Genomic DNA, 19,078 nt, shown 5'->3' on the forward strand with positions numbered 1-19,078 from the left:
ATGGGGCCTAGAGCAGGGGTGCAAGAAGAAATATGGGGCCTAGAGCAGGGGTGCAGGAAGTAAAATGGGGCCTAGAGCAGGTGTGCAGGAAGTAATATGGCGCCTAAAGCAGGGGTGCAGGAAGTAATATGGGCCTAGACAAGGGGTGCAGGAAGTAATATGGGGCCTAGAGCAGGGGTGCAGGAAATAATATGGGGCCTAGAGCAGGGGTGCAGGAAATAATATGGGGCCTAGAGCAGAGGTGCAGGAAGCAATATGAGGCCTAGAGCAGGGGTGCAGGAAGTAACATGGGCCTAGACAAGGGGTGCAGGAAGTAATATGGGGTCTAGAGCAGGGGTGCAGGAAGTAATATGGGGCCTAGAGCAGGGGTGCAGGAAGTAATATGGGACCTAGAGCAGGGGTGCAGGAAGTAATATGGGACCTAGAGCAGAGGTGCAGGAAGTTATATGAGGCCTAGAGCAGGGGTGCAGGAAGTAACATGGGCCTAGACAAGGGGTGCAGGAAGTAATATGGGGTCTAGAGCAGGGGTACAGAAAGTAATATGGGGCCTAGAGCAGGGGTGCAGGAAGTAATATGGGCCTAGACAAGGGGTGCAGGAAGTAATATGGGACCTAGAGCAGGGGTGCAGGAAGTAATATGGGACCTAGAGCAGAGGTGCAGGAAGTTATATGAGGCCTAGAGCAGGGGTGCAGGAAGTAACATGGGCCTAGACAAGGGGTGCAGGAAGTAATATGGGGTCTAGAGCAGGGGTGCAGAAAGTAATATGGGGCCTAGAGCAGGGGTGCAGGAAGTAATATGGGGTCTAGAGCAGGGGTGCAGGAAGTAATATGGGGCCTAGAGCAGGGGTGCAGGAAGTAATATGGGACCTAGAGCAGGGGTGCAGGAAGTAATATGGGACCTAGAGCAGAGGTGCAGGAAGTTATATGAGGCCTAGAGCAGGGGTGCAGGAAGTAACATGGGCCTAGACAAGGGGTGCAGGAAGTAATATGGGGTCTAGAGCAGGGGTGCAGAAAGTAATATGGGGCCTAGAGCAGGGGTGCAGGAAGTAATATGGGACCTAGAGCAGAGGTGCAGGAAGTTATATGAGGCCTAGAGCAGGGGTGCAGGAAGTAACATGGGCCTAGACAAGGGGTGCAGGAAGTAATATGGGGTCTAGAGCAGGGGTGCAGAAAGTAATATGGGACCTAGAGCAGGGGTGCAGGAAGTAATATGGGACCTAGAGCAGAGGTGCAGGAAGTTATATGAGGCCTAGAGCAGGGGTGCAGGAAATAACATGGGCCTAGACAAGGGGTGCAGGAAGTAATATGGGGTCTAGAGCAGGGGTGCAGAAAGTAATATGGGGCCTAGAGCAGTGGTGCAGGAAATAATATGGGGCCTAGAGCAGAGGTGCAGGAAGCAATATGAGGCCTAGAGCAGGGGTGCAGGAAGTAACATGGGCCTAGACAAGGGGTGCAGGAAGTAATATGGGGCCTAAAGCAGGGGTGCAGGAAGTAATATGGGCCCTAGAGCAGGGGTGCAGGAAGTAATATGGGGCCTAGAGCAGGGGTGCAGAAAGTAACATGGGCCCTAGAGGGTGCAGGAAGTAATATGGGGCCTAGAGCAGGGGTGCAGGAAATAATATGGGGCCTAGAGCAGGGGTGCAGGAAATAATATGGGGCCTAGAGCAGAGGTGCAGGAAGCAATATGAGGCCTAGAGCAGGGGTGCAGGAAGTAACATGGGCCTAGACAAGGGGTGCAGGAAGTAATATGGGGTCTAGAGCAGGGGTGCAGGAAGTAATATGGGGCCTAGAGCAGGGGTGCAGGAAGTAATATGGGACCTAGAGCAGGGGTGCAGGAAGTAATATGGGACCTAGAGCAGAGGTGCAGGAAGTTATATGAGGCCTAGAGCAGGGGTGCAGGAAGTAACATGGGCCTAGACAAGGGGTGCAGGAAGTAATATGGGGTCTAGAGCAGGGGTGCAGAAAGTAATATGGGGCCTAGAGCAGGGGTGCAGGAAGTAATATGGCACCTAGAGCAGAGGTGCAGGAAGTTATATGAGGCCTAGAGCAGGGGTGCAGGAAGTAACATGGGCCTAGACAAGGGGTGCAGGAAGTAATATGGGGTCTAGAGCAGGGGTGCAGAAAGTAATATGGGACCTAGAGCAGGGGTGCAGGAAGTAATATGGGACCTAGAGCAGAGGTGCAGGAAGTTATATGAGGCCTAGAGCAGGGGTGCAGGAAATAACATGGGCCTAGACAAGGGGTGCAGGAAGTAATATGGGGTCTAGAGCAGGGGTGCAGAAAGTAATATGGGGCCTAGAGCAGTGGTGCAGGAAATAATATGGGGCCTAGAGCAGAGGTGCAGGAAGCAATATGAGGCCTAGAGCAGGGGTGCAGGAAGTAACATGGGCCTAGACAAGGGGTGCAGGAAGTAATATGGGGCCTAAAGCAGGGGTGCAGGAAGTAATATGGGCCCTAGAGCAGGGGTGCAGGATGTAACATGGGCCTAGAGCAGGGGTGCAGGAAGTAATATGGGGTGCACTACACTGCGCCAGCTCCGTTACACAGATTATAAAATGCGTGTTCCTGGCAGATGCCACTAGGGGCGCTCTAAGAGGTTGTTGGACGCTTGAGATTAAAGAAGATGTTCAGCACCTTGGACAGCTCAGGTCACAGCCCAAGACAGTGAAACTATAACTCCCAGCATGGCCTGAGACCAGAGGCAGATGTAGCAGTGCTGAGGTGAGGCGATGAACAGACACCTGCTCAGCTCTGCTACATCTTCACACCATTAATCAGCAGCACGCACATTGTGATCTGATGAGCTGCGCTCTATTTATATCACGGGAATTAGTGGGAAAGGTAATAAATCCGTATATTACACCTACTGCGCCGACGTTATCTACAAGGGCGCAGATTATTATTACCGAAAATTCTTTCCAACAAAACTACACGGCGCTGATAACGAGGAAATCTCCTCATTAACACAATGTGATAGTCATTACTGTAATGGAAACGGCGGAATTATCTACAGGGCACGACTCCTATTACCAACTACTATTTATCTAATATCTATTAATCTATTATCTATTATCTATCTATTATCTATCTATTATCTATCTATTATCTATCTATCTATCTATCTATTATCTATCTATTATCTATCTATCTATTATCTATCTATTATCTATCTATCTATCTATTATCTATCTATCTATCTATCTATCTATTATCTATCTATTATCTATTATCTATCTATTATCTATCTATTATCTATCTATCTATCTATCTATCTATCTATTATCTATCTATTATCTATCTATTATCTATCTATTATCTATCTATTATCTATTTATTATCTATCTATTATCTATTATCTATCTATTATCTATCTATTATCTATCTATCTATTATCTATCTATCTATTATCTATTATCTATCTATTATCTATCTATCTATTATCTATCTATTATCTATTATCTATCTATTATCTATCTATTATCTATCTATTATCTATTATCTATCTATTATCTATCTATTATCTATCTATTATCTATTATCTATCTATCTATTATCTATTATCTATCTATTATCTATCTATTATCTATTATCTATCTATCTATCTATCTATTATCTATTATCTATCTATTATCTATCTATTATCTTTCTATCTATTATCTATCTATTATCTATCTATTATCTATCTATTATCTATCTATCTATCTATCTATCTATCTATCTATCTATTATCTATCTATTATCTATCTATTATCTATCTATTATCTATCTATCTATCTATTATCTATCTATTATCTATCTATTATCTATCTATCTATCTATTATCTATCTATTATCTATCTATCTATCTATTATCTATCTATTATCTATCTATCTATCTATTATCTATCTATTATCTATCTATTATTTATCTAGCTATCTATTATCTATCTATCTATCTATTATCTATCTATTATCTATCTATTATCTATCTATCTATTATCTATCTATTATCTATCTATCTATTATCTATCTATCTATCTATCTATCTATTATCTATCTATTATCTATTATCTATCTATCTATCTATCTATCTATTATCTATCTATTATCTATCTATCTATCTATCTATCTATCTATCTATCTATCTATCTATCTATCTATCTATCTATCTATTATCTATCTATCTATCTATCTATCTATCTATCTATCTATCATCTATCTATCTATCTATTATCTATCTATTATCTATCCATCCATCCACCACTCAGGCCTCTGTGTAAGCTCAGTGGGAGCAGTAATGGTCGTGGCCCCCTGGTTTTTCCATCATGGTGGACCTCCTCAGGTTCTCCTCTGTATAAGGTTCTGATGAATCGGTCGGTGGCCTCAGGAGAAGGGGCGGTCATCCTGCCCCTGGACATCCGGATCTCACATCCTCCGTGATTTATTTGAGCTTCGCTGTCATTGGATTTAATTATGTACAAGACAGGTGCGGTGAGGAGGGTCCTGCCGGTCAGCAGCCAGGACTGCTCTGTAAATGATCGGGGGCCGGAGGACTGGAAGAAAAGGAGCAGCAGCCTGGAGGACGAAGGGTTAACATGTCATTTCTAGGACTTTCTGCTGCATCAACAAAGGGGAACGTCTTCCAGATTCCTTTTAGGTTCATGGAGGCCCCATAGATAATCCCAGCTTTCTTCCTGCAATTTACATCCACTTTTTGGCACTGCTCATCCTGAACCCCCTGGTTCATTAATGTTTAATGCAAGAACTAACAACTTACATTGTGTAGACCCTGTATTGCTACAGTTTGAAACTATCGTGATTCATCCTGAGCCTCCTGGTTCTCAAATAAAGTTTAGCATTTATCCAAGTCCAACACTGATACAGAGCAGCGCCGCCTGTCCCGAGGTGGGCCATTGACCAAAGATTACATGACAGCAGCCTGGTCCATTGAATAGACTATTTGTGGATGTGCCCTAATGGAGCAGAGCTGAGATGTAAAGCATGGTGGAGAGACACAGAGGCAGTACAACCCTTCGACTCCAATAGACAGTGTACCTAAGCTGGAGTCAGTATTCATAAGGGTGCCCTAGTGGAGCAGAGCTGAGATGTAAAGCATGGTGGAGAGACACAACCCTTCGATTCCAATAGAGAGTGTACCTAAGCTGGAGTCAGTATTCATAAGGATGCCCTAGTGGAACAGAGCTGAGATGTAAAGCATGGCGGAGAGACACAACCCTTCGATTCCAATAGACAGTGTACCTAAGCTGGAGTCACTATTCATAAGGGTGCCCTAGTGGAGCAGAGCTGAGATGTAAAGCATAGCGGAGAGACACAACCCTTCGATTCCAATAGAGAGTGTACCTAAGCTGGAGTCAGTATTCATAAGGATGCCCTAGTGGAGCAGAGCTGAGATGTAAAGCATGGCGGAGAGACACAACCCTTCGATTCCAATAGAGAGTGTACCTAAGCTGGAGTCAGTATTCATAAGGGTGCCCTAGTGGAGCAGAGCTGAGATGTAAAGCATGGCGGAGAGACACAACCCTTCGATTCCAATAGAGAGTGTACCTAAGCTGGAGTCAGTATTCATAAGGGTGCCCTAGTGGAGCAGAGCTGAGATGTAAAGCATGGCGGAGAGACACAACCCTTCGATTCCAATAGAGAGTGTACCTAAGCTGGAGTCAGTATTCATAAGGGTGCCCTAGTGGAGCAGAGCTGAGATGTAAAGCATGGCGGAGAGACACAACCCTTCGATTCCAATAGACAGTGTACCTAAGCTGGAGTCACTATTCATAAGGGTGCCCTAGTGGAGCAGAGCTGAGATGTAAAGCATGGTGGAGAGACACAACCCTTTGATTCCAATAGACAGTGTACCTAAGTTGGAGTCACTATTCATAAGGGTGCCCTAGTGGAGCAGAGCTGAGATGTAAAGCATGGTGGAGAGACACAACCCTTCGATTCCAATAGACAGTGTACGTAAGCTAGAGTCACTATTCATAAGGGTGCCCTATTGGAGCAGAGCTGAGATGTAAAGCATGGTGGAGAGACGCAGCAGCAGTCTGACCACTGATCATAGCTATGGCTCAGAGGAGCTAAGCTGAAAAGCATCCGATTGTGAGACAAGCGCGCCATTGCTGCCCCGTGATATAAGTGCTGATATCTCGCCTCTAATCTGCATATTGTGACCACAGCACAAGGAGAAGACACTGAGTGTAATCCCGGTCTGTAGGGGGCGTCCTGCTCAGGAGCAGGCTGGACTATGTACATGGAAATAGCGATAACGGATCCTTGTGTTTGCAGCGCCGCCGCTCGTGAATAGCAGCAGTCGTTATAGGGTAGAATTAAGTGGCGGAAGCACCATAGCATGAAGGGGTTTGCTGGGGAAAGGTCAAGGGTTGCTTGAGGATATAATTAAATGCCAATTCCACGAAGGCGTCCAGAATGTGTTTCCTTCCCCCGCCTCGTGCTGCAGAACGCATTGCTCTTCAGCTCAGTGGGAAATCCGGCAGAGGCGGCTGTGCTCAGCTGATCCCCGTGTCGCATATCAAAGTGCATGAAAGAACCTGGAAAGGCCTTCAAAACTGCCGAACATTTCACAGAAAACCAAATACGCAACCAAAAGGCGACGCGGGGTCCGCGTTCACCAGGTTGCACCATTTCTTTGTTTTCCTCTACCAGTACAGCAGAACATCTCACCTGAATGTGCAGCTGGCACCCGGTTGTCCTCTTCCAGCCCCCACCCAGCTTTCCTAGAGCCCAGAAGGTCAATTCTCTAATGTTAACCAAAGGAACGGACAAGATGGTCTTAAAGAAAATGACTCCCTGACTGGTCCCACGCCGCGGCACCATGGCCATGTTTAGAGGTCTAATCATCTCAAAAACGCAGTATGGAAAAAGTGCTTCCTTAAAGAGCCCATAATACTGCCATATGGTGCCCACCCAGCACTACAGTTTGCCTAATACACCGCTTTGGCGGTAAATGACGATGCCTGGTGGTCTACGATGGTGAGGTTGATAATGACAACATTCAGTCTAGAGAACAAAAGGGTTAATAAGAACATGTGGACCTACCTGGAGGTCTGGTCTAGGGTTGTGTAAAGGGTTTATGGCGCTAAATAGTGGTGAAACAGTTAAAGTCAATGTTTGCAGTGACATATGGTAGTGAAACAGTTAACGATAACATCCCTGGTGGTCTAGGATAGTGAAAGGAACAGCTCTGGTGGTCTAGAGTAGTGAAACAGTTAAAGTCAATGTTTGCAGTGACATATGGTAGTCAAACAGTTAACGATAACATCCCTGGTGGTCTAGGATAGTGAAAGGAACAGCTCTGGTGGTCTAGAGTAGTGAAACAGTTAAAGTCAATGGGGCACATTTATTAGGACCGGCGTTTTAGACGCCAGTCTTATTAAGGCCCTGCACTGGCGGTGGATCGCTGCGGGGCCCGTCGCCTTCCCTGCCCACTTTTTTACACCTGGTGTGAGCAGGGGAAAGTAGCAGATTGCGGCGCAAAGGACCTTTGCGCTGCAATATGCGCCAGAAATACGGCTAGTTTAATAAGTGACCCCAAAATGTGTAAGGTGACATACGGTAGTGAAACAATTTACGATAATATCCCTGGTGGTCTAGGATAGTAAAAGGAACAGCCCTGGTGGTCCAGAGGGCTGAAACAGTTAACATTAAAGGGGTTGTGTCTCTTCAGCAAATGGCATTTATCATGTAGAGAAATGTATTACAAGGCACTTACTAATGTATTGTGATTCTCCATATTGCTTCCTGTGCTGGCTGGATTCATTTTGTCATCACATTATACACTGCTTGTTTCTATGGTTACCGACCACTCTCCAATCCATCATTGATGGCCGTGCTTGCACACTGTAAGAAAAAGCATCAGGTTCTCTGGTGGCTGGGACCATGTGGACTGCAAGGTGGTCGTAACCCCTGGATTCGAGCAGTGTATAATGTGATGGATAAATGAATCCAGCCAGCAAAGGAGACAATATGGAGAATCACAATACATTAGTAAGGGCCTTGTATTAATTTTGTCTACATGATACAGTCAATGTCATTTGCTGAAGTGAGACAACTCCTTTAACATCCCTGGAGGTTTAGGGTAATGATGGGAGTATACCTGGTGGTATAGAGTAGGGGCACCTTAGGGTTAACAATAACATCACTGGTGGATTACAATAGTGAAACAGTTAATATTAACATCTCTGGTGGCTCGGGGTATTGAAGGGAACATAGTGAAAAAGTTAAAGTTTGCTGTAGTCTAGGTCAGTGAAGCAGTTAAAGTTTACACTCTTGGTAGTCTAGGGTAGTGAAACGGTAAACATTATCATACCTGGTGGTCTAGGGTAGTCAAAGGAACATTCCTGACAATCTAGGATAAAGGAACATTCCTGATGGTCTAGGATAGCGAAAGGAACATTCCTGATGGTCTAGGATAGTGAAAGGAACATTCCTGATTATCTAGGGTAGTGAAAGGAACGTTCCTGATGGTCTAGGGTAGTAAAAGGAACATTCCTGATGGTCTAGGGTAGTGAAAGAAACATTCCTGATGGTCTAGGGCAGGCATCCTCAAACTGCGGCCCTCCAGCTGTTGCAAAACTACAACTCCCAGCATGCCTGAACAGCATACAGGTATCAGCCTACAGCAGGGCATTGTGGGAGTTGTAGTTTTACAACAACTGGAGGGCCGCAGTTTGAGGATGCCTGGTCTACGGTAGTGAAAGGGACACTCCTGATGGTCTAGGGTAGTGAAAGTCCAAATTAAGATTTCTGATGGTCTAAGGTAGTGAAACAGTTAAAGTTAGCATTCATGGTTGTCTAGCCTTTTGAGATGGATAAAGTTAATATTTCTAGTGGTCTAAAGTAGGGAAATAGCGTTAGCATTTCTGGTGGTCTAGGGTAGTGAGGCAGTTAAAGGGGTTATTCCGAGAGTATAAAAATGTCCCCCCATATGCCGGGCCCCCTACATTCAATATACTTACCCCGCTCCCCGCTCCCTGCGCAGCTCCTGGTCCCCCCACCGCCTCTGCAGCTTCTCCCCGTGAGCGGATGAAAACATCCAGTGTCAGGGGGAGCAGCCAATAGCAGGCGGTGACGGAGACGATCCTCCCTAGTGTCACCCGCAACGCTAGGGAGGCTCGTCCCTGTCTCCGCCTGCCATTGACTGCTCCCCCTGACACTGACTGCTCCCCTTGACACTGGATGTTTAGGAGCGGTGCAGGGACTAGGAGCGGTGCAGGGACTAGGAGCGGTGCGGGGACTAGGAGCTGTGCAGAGACTAGGAGCGGTGCGGGGACTAGGAGCGGTGCGGGGACTAGGAGCGGTGCAGGGACTAGGAGCTGTGCAGAGACTAGGAGCGGTGCGGGGACTAGGAGCGGTGCGGGGACTAGGAGCGGTGCGGGGACTAGGAGCGGTGCGGGGACTAGGAGCGGTGCGGGGACTAGGAGCGGCGCTGGGAATAGGAGCGGCGCGGGGACTAGGAGCGGCGCGGGGACTAGGAGCGGTGCGGGGACTAGGAGCGGTGCGGGGACTAGGAGCGGTGCAGGGACTAGGAGCGGTGCAGGGACTAGGAGCGGCGCGGGGAGCAGGGTAAGTATATTCAATGCGCCCAGGATATTGGGGGAAATTTTTATACTCTCGGATAACCCCTTTAAAATGAACATTCTTGGTGGATGGTCTAGGTTAGGGCAGCAGTGTTTCCGTTCCTGGTGGTCTAGGGTAATGAAAGGGGTATTGCTTCAACTCATAATGTTCAAAGTTGTGAAATGGGTCCAGCAAGATAGTGATAGTGAAAGGGTTAATTGCAGGTTTCCTGGCGGTCTGGTGCAGTGACATGACAGTGGCTGGAGGGGACGGTGGAGATATTTCTGCTCTATTCTCCGGCTTCTCCTACACAGAACACAACTTGTATTTTATAAAAAAAATTATAATAAATCAAACAACAATAATAAATCTTTAATGTTATTATAAACAAGAGGACAATGGGGGCGTGGCTAATAAAAAAAATTAAGATTTAACACTCTCCTTTCCATAAAGTGCCCCCGGCACTGGACCCAAAAAACATAAAAGCCACAAAACGAGACGAATGAGCTGCGCAGGTGAAGTGTTTCTGGGAGAGATGAGATACTCACGCGGGGCGTCCATTCGGTCATTTATGATGTGCTATTAAATTCCAGGAAGCTAATTTATGATGACAAATCCAGTTTAATTTATGTCACCCTTAAATTGCAAGAATTGCTTCTGTACACTGCGCTGGATGGAAGGCATCGGAAGGACTGTGTGCCTGGTCAAAGCAACAGCTCTTTTCTTACAGATGTAAGAGTGAGAGTTGTCAATCGGCACGAGTCACGGATATACTAAAATGTGTTGCTTTACATGGGACTGCTGATGGTAATAATATTATTCCTGCAATGAGAAGAGCCTGATCCAGTTCTGAGCAGGTCCTAGGACAAAACATTGCGGGATGACCTAAGTAAAACTGCCTAAATACCATGTTATGGCGCCCAAATAATACCAGCCATACAGTGCCCAAATAATACCAGCCATACAGTGCCCAAATAATACCAGCCATACAGTGCCCAAATAATACCAGCTATACAGTGCCCAAATAATACCAGCTATACAGTGCCCAAATAATACCAGCTATACAGTGCCCAAATAATACCAGCCATACAGTGCACAAATAATACCAGCTATACAGTGCCCAAATAATACCAGCCATACAGTGCCCAAATAAATCTCCATAGAGTGCCCAAATAATACCATCCATACAGTGCCCAAATAAATCTCCATAGAGTGCCCAAATAATACTAGCCATACAGTGCCCAAATAATACCATCCATACGGTGCCCAAATAAAACTATCCATACAGTGCCCAAATAATACCATCCATACAGTGCCCAAATAAATCTCCATAGAGTGCGCAAATGATACCAGCTATGCAGTGCCCAAATAATACATGTCATATAGTACTCAAATAATACCAGCCATACATTGCCCAAATAAATCTTCATACAGTGCCCAAATAATACCAGCCATATAGTGCACGAATAATGACAACTAATATGTAGGCTACTGCACTAAGCTGCCCAGTAATGCCACCCTACAATGCTGAAAAAACACTGCCATACGATTCTTAAACAATGCTGCCATACAGTGCTGAAATAACAGTGCTACATAATGTCTAAATAATACTTACATTGCTGCCCACATTATATATAAAAAGTGGTCAAATAATGCTACCACTGAGTGCTCAAACAATACCCCCATATACTGCCCACATAATACTAGCAAATACATAGCCAAGTGACAATACCTAAATAATGAAACATTATAAGACAATGCCTAATACCATCATAAAGTCTTTAAATACTGTAATACAATAGTTACACTGCTATACAGTGCCCAGATAGTAACACAATAGAATTGGAAAGTGCCAGTGTAAGGCCTCATCCACATTTCCATGTCAGTGACAGGTCCGGGAAAAAAAGCGTACCGTTTCATCTGTGAAGGATCCGTGGTTGGTCGCTGTGTCCGTTTTTACCATCCGCGTGTCATCCGTAATTCACAGACGTTGCTCATCTGAAAATTAATTTCCAAAGAATCTCTTATTTGTCTTCAGTGAAAAACGGACGCAACACGGACACAATACGGATGTGTGTCAGTGATTTTCACGGACCCATAGACTTCAATGGGCGTGCTTTTTTCCTCATCACGGATCAAAGTAGTGCGTGTCACCGTGAATTTTTTACTGACCCGCGGTCAGTAAAAAAATGCTGAAATGTGAACAGACACATTCAAATCAGTGGGTACGTGTGCTGTCCGTGGAAAAGGCGGACAGCGCGCGTCAGTGAAAACTGGAAATGTGGACGAGGTCCGATACATTGTCAGTGCTATAGAATGTCCATGTAATGGTTCACCAGCTGCCGAAATGACACCGCCAAAGAGTGGTCAAATTAGACCACTAAAGATGACATATACTGTCAATAAAATCGTTAAATGAGCCACTCTACAGTGCTCAACTAATACCGCCATATACTGTCAATAAAATGATGAAATTACATACACCGCTATACAAAGCTCAACTAATACCACCACATACTAAGAATAACATTATTAATATATGCCGCTATATAATGTTCAACTAATACCGCCATATACTGTCAATAAAATCGTTAACTAAGCCACTACTATACAGTGCTCAACTAATACCGCCATATACTGTCAATAAAATGCTTACATTATACCACCATACAGTGCTCAACTAATAGCGCCATACAATGTCAATAAAATGCTTACATTATACCAGTGCACATCGTTCAACTAATAGCGCCATATACTGTCAATAAAATGATATAATTACACCGCTATACAGCGCCCAAATAATAGTACTGTTCTAAAGCTATGATATTGGAAAGTTTCATGCCAATACAGTGCACTAATAATACCGCCATAGACTGCTCAGGTAATGCTGCCATACTACGCCCCCACATGGCCGGACACTGCTGGGAGACCAGCACTTAGACCTTGAGCTTCAGTCTCTCGATAATAACCAATCAGAACGCAGATTTATTTTGGTAAGTGCAGGAAGGTTATACAGGGTGGGCCATTTATATGGATACACCTTAATAAAATGGGAATGGTTGGTGATATTAACTTCCTGTTTGTGGCACATTAGTATATGTGAGGGGGGAAACTTTTCAAGATGGGTGGTGACCATGGCGGCCATTTTGAAGTCGGCCATTTTGAATCCAACTTTTGTTTTTTTTCAATAGGAAGAGGGTCATGTGACACATCAAACTTATTGGGAATTTCACAAGAAAAACAATGGTGTGCTTGGTTTTAACGTAACTTTATTCTTTCATGAGTTATTTACAAGTTTCTGACCACTGATAAAATGTGTTCAATGTGCTGCCCATTGTGTTGGATTGTCAATGCAACCCTCTTCTCCCACTCTTCACACACTGATAGCAACACCGCAGGAGAAATGCTAGCACAGGCTTCCAGTATCCGTAGTTTCAGGTGCTGCACATCTCGTATCTTCACAGCATAGACAATTGCATTCAGATGACCCCAAAGATAAAAGTCTAAGGGGGTCAGATCGGGAGACCTTGGGGGCCATTCAACTGGCCCACGACGACCAATCCACTTTCCAGGAAACTGTTCATCTAGGAATGCTCGGACCCGACACCCATAATGTGCTGTGGTGCACCATCTTGCTGGAAAAACTCAGGGAACGTGCCAGCTTCAGTGCATAGAGAGGGAAACACATCATCATGTAGCAATTTCGCATATCCAGTGGCCTTGAGGTTTCCATTGATGAAGAATGGCCCCACTATCTTTGTACCCCATATACCACACCATACCATCAGTCTTGGAGTGATCTATCCAATGTGGGTTAGTGTCAGACCAATAGCGGTGGTTTTGTTTGTTAACTTCACCATTCACATAAAAGTTTGCCTCATCACTGAACAAAATCTTCTGCGTAAACTCAGGGTCCTGTTCCAATTTTTGTTTTGCCCATTCTGCAAATTCAGTGCGCCGATCTGGGTCATCCTCGTTGAGATGCTGCAGTAGCTGGAGTTTGTAAGGGTGCCATTTGTGAGTAGCTAATATCCGCCGAAGGGATGTTCGACTAATGCCACTCTCCAGTGACATGCGGCGAGCGCTACGCTGTGGGCTCTTGCTGAATGAAGCTAGGACAGCCACTGATGTTTCTTCATTAGAGACAGATTTCATGCCTCCACATTTTGGCAAATCCAACACTGAACCAGTTTCACGAAACTTAGCAAGCAGTTTGCTAACTGTAGCATGGGAGATGGGTGGTCTCGTAGGGTGTCTTGCATTGAAATCTGCTGCAATGACCCGGTTACTGCGTTCACCAGACATCAACACAATTTCTATCCGCTCCTCACGTGTTAACCTCGGCGACATGTCAATGGCTGTAAACAAAGAGAAACTTGTAAATAACTCATGAAAGAATAAAGTTACGTTAAAACCAAGCACACCATTGTTTTTCTTGTGAAATTCCCAATAAGTTTGATGTGTCACATGACCCTCTTCCTATTGAAAAAACAAAAGTTGGATTCAAAATGGCCGCCTTCAAAATGGCCGCCATGGTCACCACCCATCTTGAAAAGTTTCCCCCCTCACATATACTAATGTGCCACAAACAGGAAGTTAATATCACCAACCATTCCCATTTTATTAAGGTGTATCCATATAAATGGCCCACCCTGTATAAAGAAGACATTCGATAGGATCCAGTGTTCCTCTGCCAATACTGAACAGCCAGAATATGGGGACAGGAAGTTTTGTCATGGGGTCATGGTCAGAGAAGCTCATCTCACAGGACCCCTCCTGATTGCAGGGGTGCACCCAGCCTTTCTGCTGCCTGAGGCAAAATCTGAAACAGCGCCCCCTGAATAATGCCAATTTCTTACTAACCCCTTCCCTCCAGCCCATGACCCTTCCGCTGCCCCCCTCCTGCCCCTAACTGGTGCCGCCTGAGGCGATGGCCTCACCTGGCCTCATTGGTGGTGCGCCACTGCCTGATTACAAAGAAATATCAAATACTAAGCATAACCGCTGCATCTCGACTAAGTGACGCGGTCAGCTCTGCTACATCTGGGTAACATGTATCCATTACGGCAGTTTTCCTCTGGCGGCTATATTTCATGGACGCGGCTGAAAGGTGTCTCCTGCAGCTGCTGATACGGTCCTAATGCTCTCTAATAAACATGGTGTTAGCTTTTCTCGGCTCGGCTTTTAAATAAACCCTAAATTATTAATCACCGGTTAAACATGCCAGACGGGCCGCGGCAGGGACCAGCGCACTCGCTTTATGGCAAATCCAATAGTCCTTTCTAAGAAAACCAAGATGGCAGATTTAACCGCGTCATTGCCGCGGGGATGCTCTGGGGAGTCTCAAGACAGAATGCAAAACGGTGAGTCAATAAGTCATAGTTTTCCATGCATGAAGCAGGGAGATCAGGATGAACAATAAGTAGGATAGCAATCTCCTAGGATATAGGAAAAACAAAAACCATTCACTCCTCATCCTAGCACCTCTGCCCTTATCTGTCATCGTTCCTCAATGCAACCAGAGAGATAACTTGCTACGAAATGTGTCCTATCAACGGTATAAGACTGCGGTCCTCTTAGGTAGCAGAGGCGTCATTGCGCCCCATCTGACACCAGGGTCCAGTTGCAACTGCAACCATTGTACGCCCTACCAGCTCTAGTGTTTAGATCATGTATTCATGTAATGTGTAATACCACTCCCAACCTCATGAGGCGCTGTAAGAGATTACATTCTCACTGATGAATAGTACAAAAGTGTAAGATGCCGCCTAGTGGTAAAGTTGTTACATTGTCCTTTCTATATTGTACTTTATATTTGTATTCCTTTTGTATTTTTCTGTTTATTTTTGTACCATTAACTTGATATTGGTATTCAGCTGTTGCAAAGCGAATTCATGGCAACCGGCAGGATACGACAACCGACAGTGCTCCTGAGGCCATGTAAGCAGTTACAGTGTAGTCTCTTCCTCCTGTGAGCCACTGACAGCTACTGCAGTGGCTGGGTTTGGGGTGGCCCTAACACTACACTGGGTCCCCCGTATACCGTCGAGGTGTCACCACGTGTTGTTGTTCTCCGGATCAGGGATAGTAAGGTGGGGTGCACCCTAATGCGAAATAAGTCAAGAGAGTTGGGGTCTGCAGTAAACCAGTGTGCTTCTTTACTGGAGGAACTCAAGTGCAAACCACTTGTCACGGCTGTATGTGAGCAACAATAGTATACACAGTAAAAGAGCTACTGACCGGACCCAAACTAGGGAGGATAAAGAGTGACCCCTGTCAGACCCTCAAAGCTCTCCCTATGCTGCTAAGCACATGCCCGGATCCAAATGGCGGAACGAGGCATGCCCACGTACCTAAGACTGATGACCACTGTAACCCCTACAATAGTGGAAGGGGCACGGCCACCGGTGCCCTACTCAGTATATGGAGGGAACCGTGGCCACCTCAGATCCAGTCAGAAAATAATCTGGTACACAACAATGTCTGTACACTTAGCTGAAGGTGTTGCAGCCGCAGAGAAGACGGATCCAAGGACAGCTGGCAATATCCGGAGTGCTTGCTGCAGCAGAACACAGGTCCAGTGAACTGATAGCTACAAGTGAAGATACTAAAGCAAGAGCTACAACTGAAATGAGAACTATAATCCACGCCCTACAATAGGAGGAGGGGTGATATAAAGAGAGGGAAATCAAACGCATGAGGAACAGCTGGGAGGAAGGAAACCAAAAGTAAACAGAGCAGTGAGAACTCCTCCCAGCTCTAGTAGTGACATCATCACAGGGGTGGAGAAACAGAGCTGTGAGAACGTCCCAAAGCTCTGGTAGTGACAGTACCCCCCCCCCCCTCTACGGGTGGACTCCGGACACCCAGGACCCACCTTCTCAGGATGAGCCCTATGAAATGCCCTGATGAGGCGAGTGGCTTTAATGTCCGACACCGGAACCCACATCCTCTCCTCAGGACCATAACCCTTCCAATGAACGAGGTACTGAAGAGAACCGCGGACAATGCGAGAGTCCACAATTCTGGAAACCTCAAACTCCAGATTGCCATCAACCAAAATCGGAGGAGGAGGCAAAGAGGAGGGTACCGTGGGCTGGACATATGGTTTTAAGAGAGATCTGTGAAATACATTATGTATCTTCCAAACCCATGGAAGATCAAGACGGAAGGCAACAGGATTGATAAATGACAAGATTTTATAAGGCCCAATAAACTTAGGACCCAATTTCCAGGAGGGAACCTTCAGTTTAATATTTCTTGTAGACAACCACACCAGATCACCCACATTCAGGTCCGGACCAGGCACACGTCTCTTATCAGCCACACGCCTATACCTCTCACTCATCTTTTTAAGATTACTCTGAATCTTTTGCCAAATGGTAGACAAAGACGAGGAAAATCTCTCCTCCTCAGGTAAACCAGAAAGAGCCCCTCCCGAGAATGTCCCAAACTGCGGATGGAACCCATATGCACCAAAGAATGGTGACTTATCAGAAGATTCCTGACGACGGTTGTTCAGAGCAAACTCAGCAAGAGGGAGAAATGAACACCAATCCTCCTGGTTCTCTGCCACAAAACAGCGCAAATATGTCTCCAGATTCTGATTGAGGCGCTCAGTCTGACCATTCGACTGCGGGTGAAAAGCAGAAGAGAAGGACAGCCGAACCCCCAGGCGAGAACAGAAAGCCTTCCAGAACCTGGACACAAACTGCGTGCCTCTATCGGAAACAATATCAGAGGGAATGCCGTGCAATTTAACAATATGGTCGACAAAAGCTTGCGCCAACGTTTTAGCATTGGGTAAACCAGGGAAAGGTACGAAATGAGCCATCTTGCTAAAACGGTCCACCACCACCAGGATCACCGACTTCCCCGAAGAACGAGGAAGATCCGTGATAAAGTCCATGGACAGGTGTGTCCAAGGACGGGAAGGTATGGGTAACGGGAGAAGGGAACCTGAAGGCCGTGAACGAGGGACCTTAGCGCGAGCGCACATCTCACAAGCAGCCACAAAACCCTCCACCGACTTACGAAGAGCCGGCCACCAAAATCTCCGAGCAATGAGATCTACCGTGGCTCTACTCCCGGGGTGACCAGCAAGAACCGTATCATGATGCTCCTTAAAGAGTTTGTGACGTAGCTCAGGAGGCGCGAACAACTTCCCAGAAGGACAACGGGCAGGTGCCTCAGTCTGGGCAGCCTGGACCTCGGCCTCCAAATCGGAATATAGAGCAGAAACAACTACCCCCTCCGCCAAAATGGGACCCGGGTCCTCGGAGTTTCCTCCTCCCGGAAAACAGCGAGAGAGAGCATCAGCCTTCACATTTTTTATCCCAGGTCGGAATGTAACAACAAAATTGAATCTGGAGAAGAACAGAGACCATCTGGCCTGTCTCGGATTCATACGCCTGGCCGACTCCAAGTATGCCAGATTCTTATGGTCGGTAAAAACGGTGATAGGGTGCCTGGCCCCCTCCAACCAATGGCGCCATTCCTCGAAAGCCAACTTGATGGCCAACAACTCCCTATCTCCCACATCATAGTTTCTCTCTGCCGGGGAGAGTTTTTTAGAGAAAAAGGCACAGGGTCGCCATTTGGCAGGAGAAGGGCCCTGGGACAAAACCGCACCCACACCCACCTCGGAAGCATCCACCTCAACAATAAAAGGTAAGGAAACATCGGGATGCACCAAGACGGGAGCAGACGCAAAACTCTCTTTAATCTTAGAAAAGGCTGCAAGCGCCTCCTCCGACCAAGAGGAAAAATCCGCCCCCTTTTTTGTCATGTCAGTAAGGGGTTTGACAACAGAGGAATAATTCAAAATGAACTTATTGTAATAGTTCGCAAAACCCAGAAAGCGCATCAATGCCTTCTGATTCTCAGGAAGCTCCCACTCAAGTACAGCACGGACCTTCTCCGGATCCATGCGAAAACCAGAAGCAGAGAGGAGAAAACCCAGAAATTGAATCTCCGATACCATAAAAAGACATTTCTCCAGCTTGGCGTACAATTTATTTTCCCGCAGAATCTGCAGAACCTGAAAAAGATGATCCTGATGGGTCTGAACATCAGGGGAAAAAATCAAAATATCATCAAGATACACCAATACAAATTTTCCCATTAAATGGTAGAAAATACTGTTAACAAAATGCTGAAAGACGGCCGGAGCATTCATCAGGCCGAAAGGCATAACGAGATTCTCGAAATGCCCGTTAGGGGTATTAAAGGCCGTTTTACATTCATCCCCCTCTCTGACCCTGACCAGGTTGTACGCGCCTCTCAAATCCAATTTGGAAAACACCTTGGCCCCAACAATTTGGTTGAAGAGGTCCGGGATCAGAGGAAGGGGATAGGGATCGCGAATCGTGATACGGTTCAGCTCCCTAAAATCTAGGCAAGGTCTCAGAGAGCCATCTTTTTTTTTAACAAAAAAAAAAAACCGCGGCCACAGGTGACTTTGAGGGACGAATATGCCCCTTCTCGAGACTCTCGGAGATATAAGTTCGCAT

Source organism: Bufo bufo, chromosome 1 (genome assembly GCF_905171765.1).
Source record: "Bufo bufo chromosome 1, aBufBuf1.1, whole genome shotgun sequence".
NCBI classification, from domain to species: Eukaryota; Metazoa; Chordata; class Amphibia; order Anura; family Bufonidae; genus Bufo; species Bufo bufo.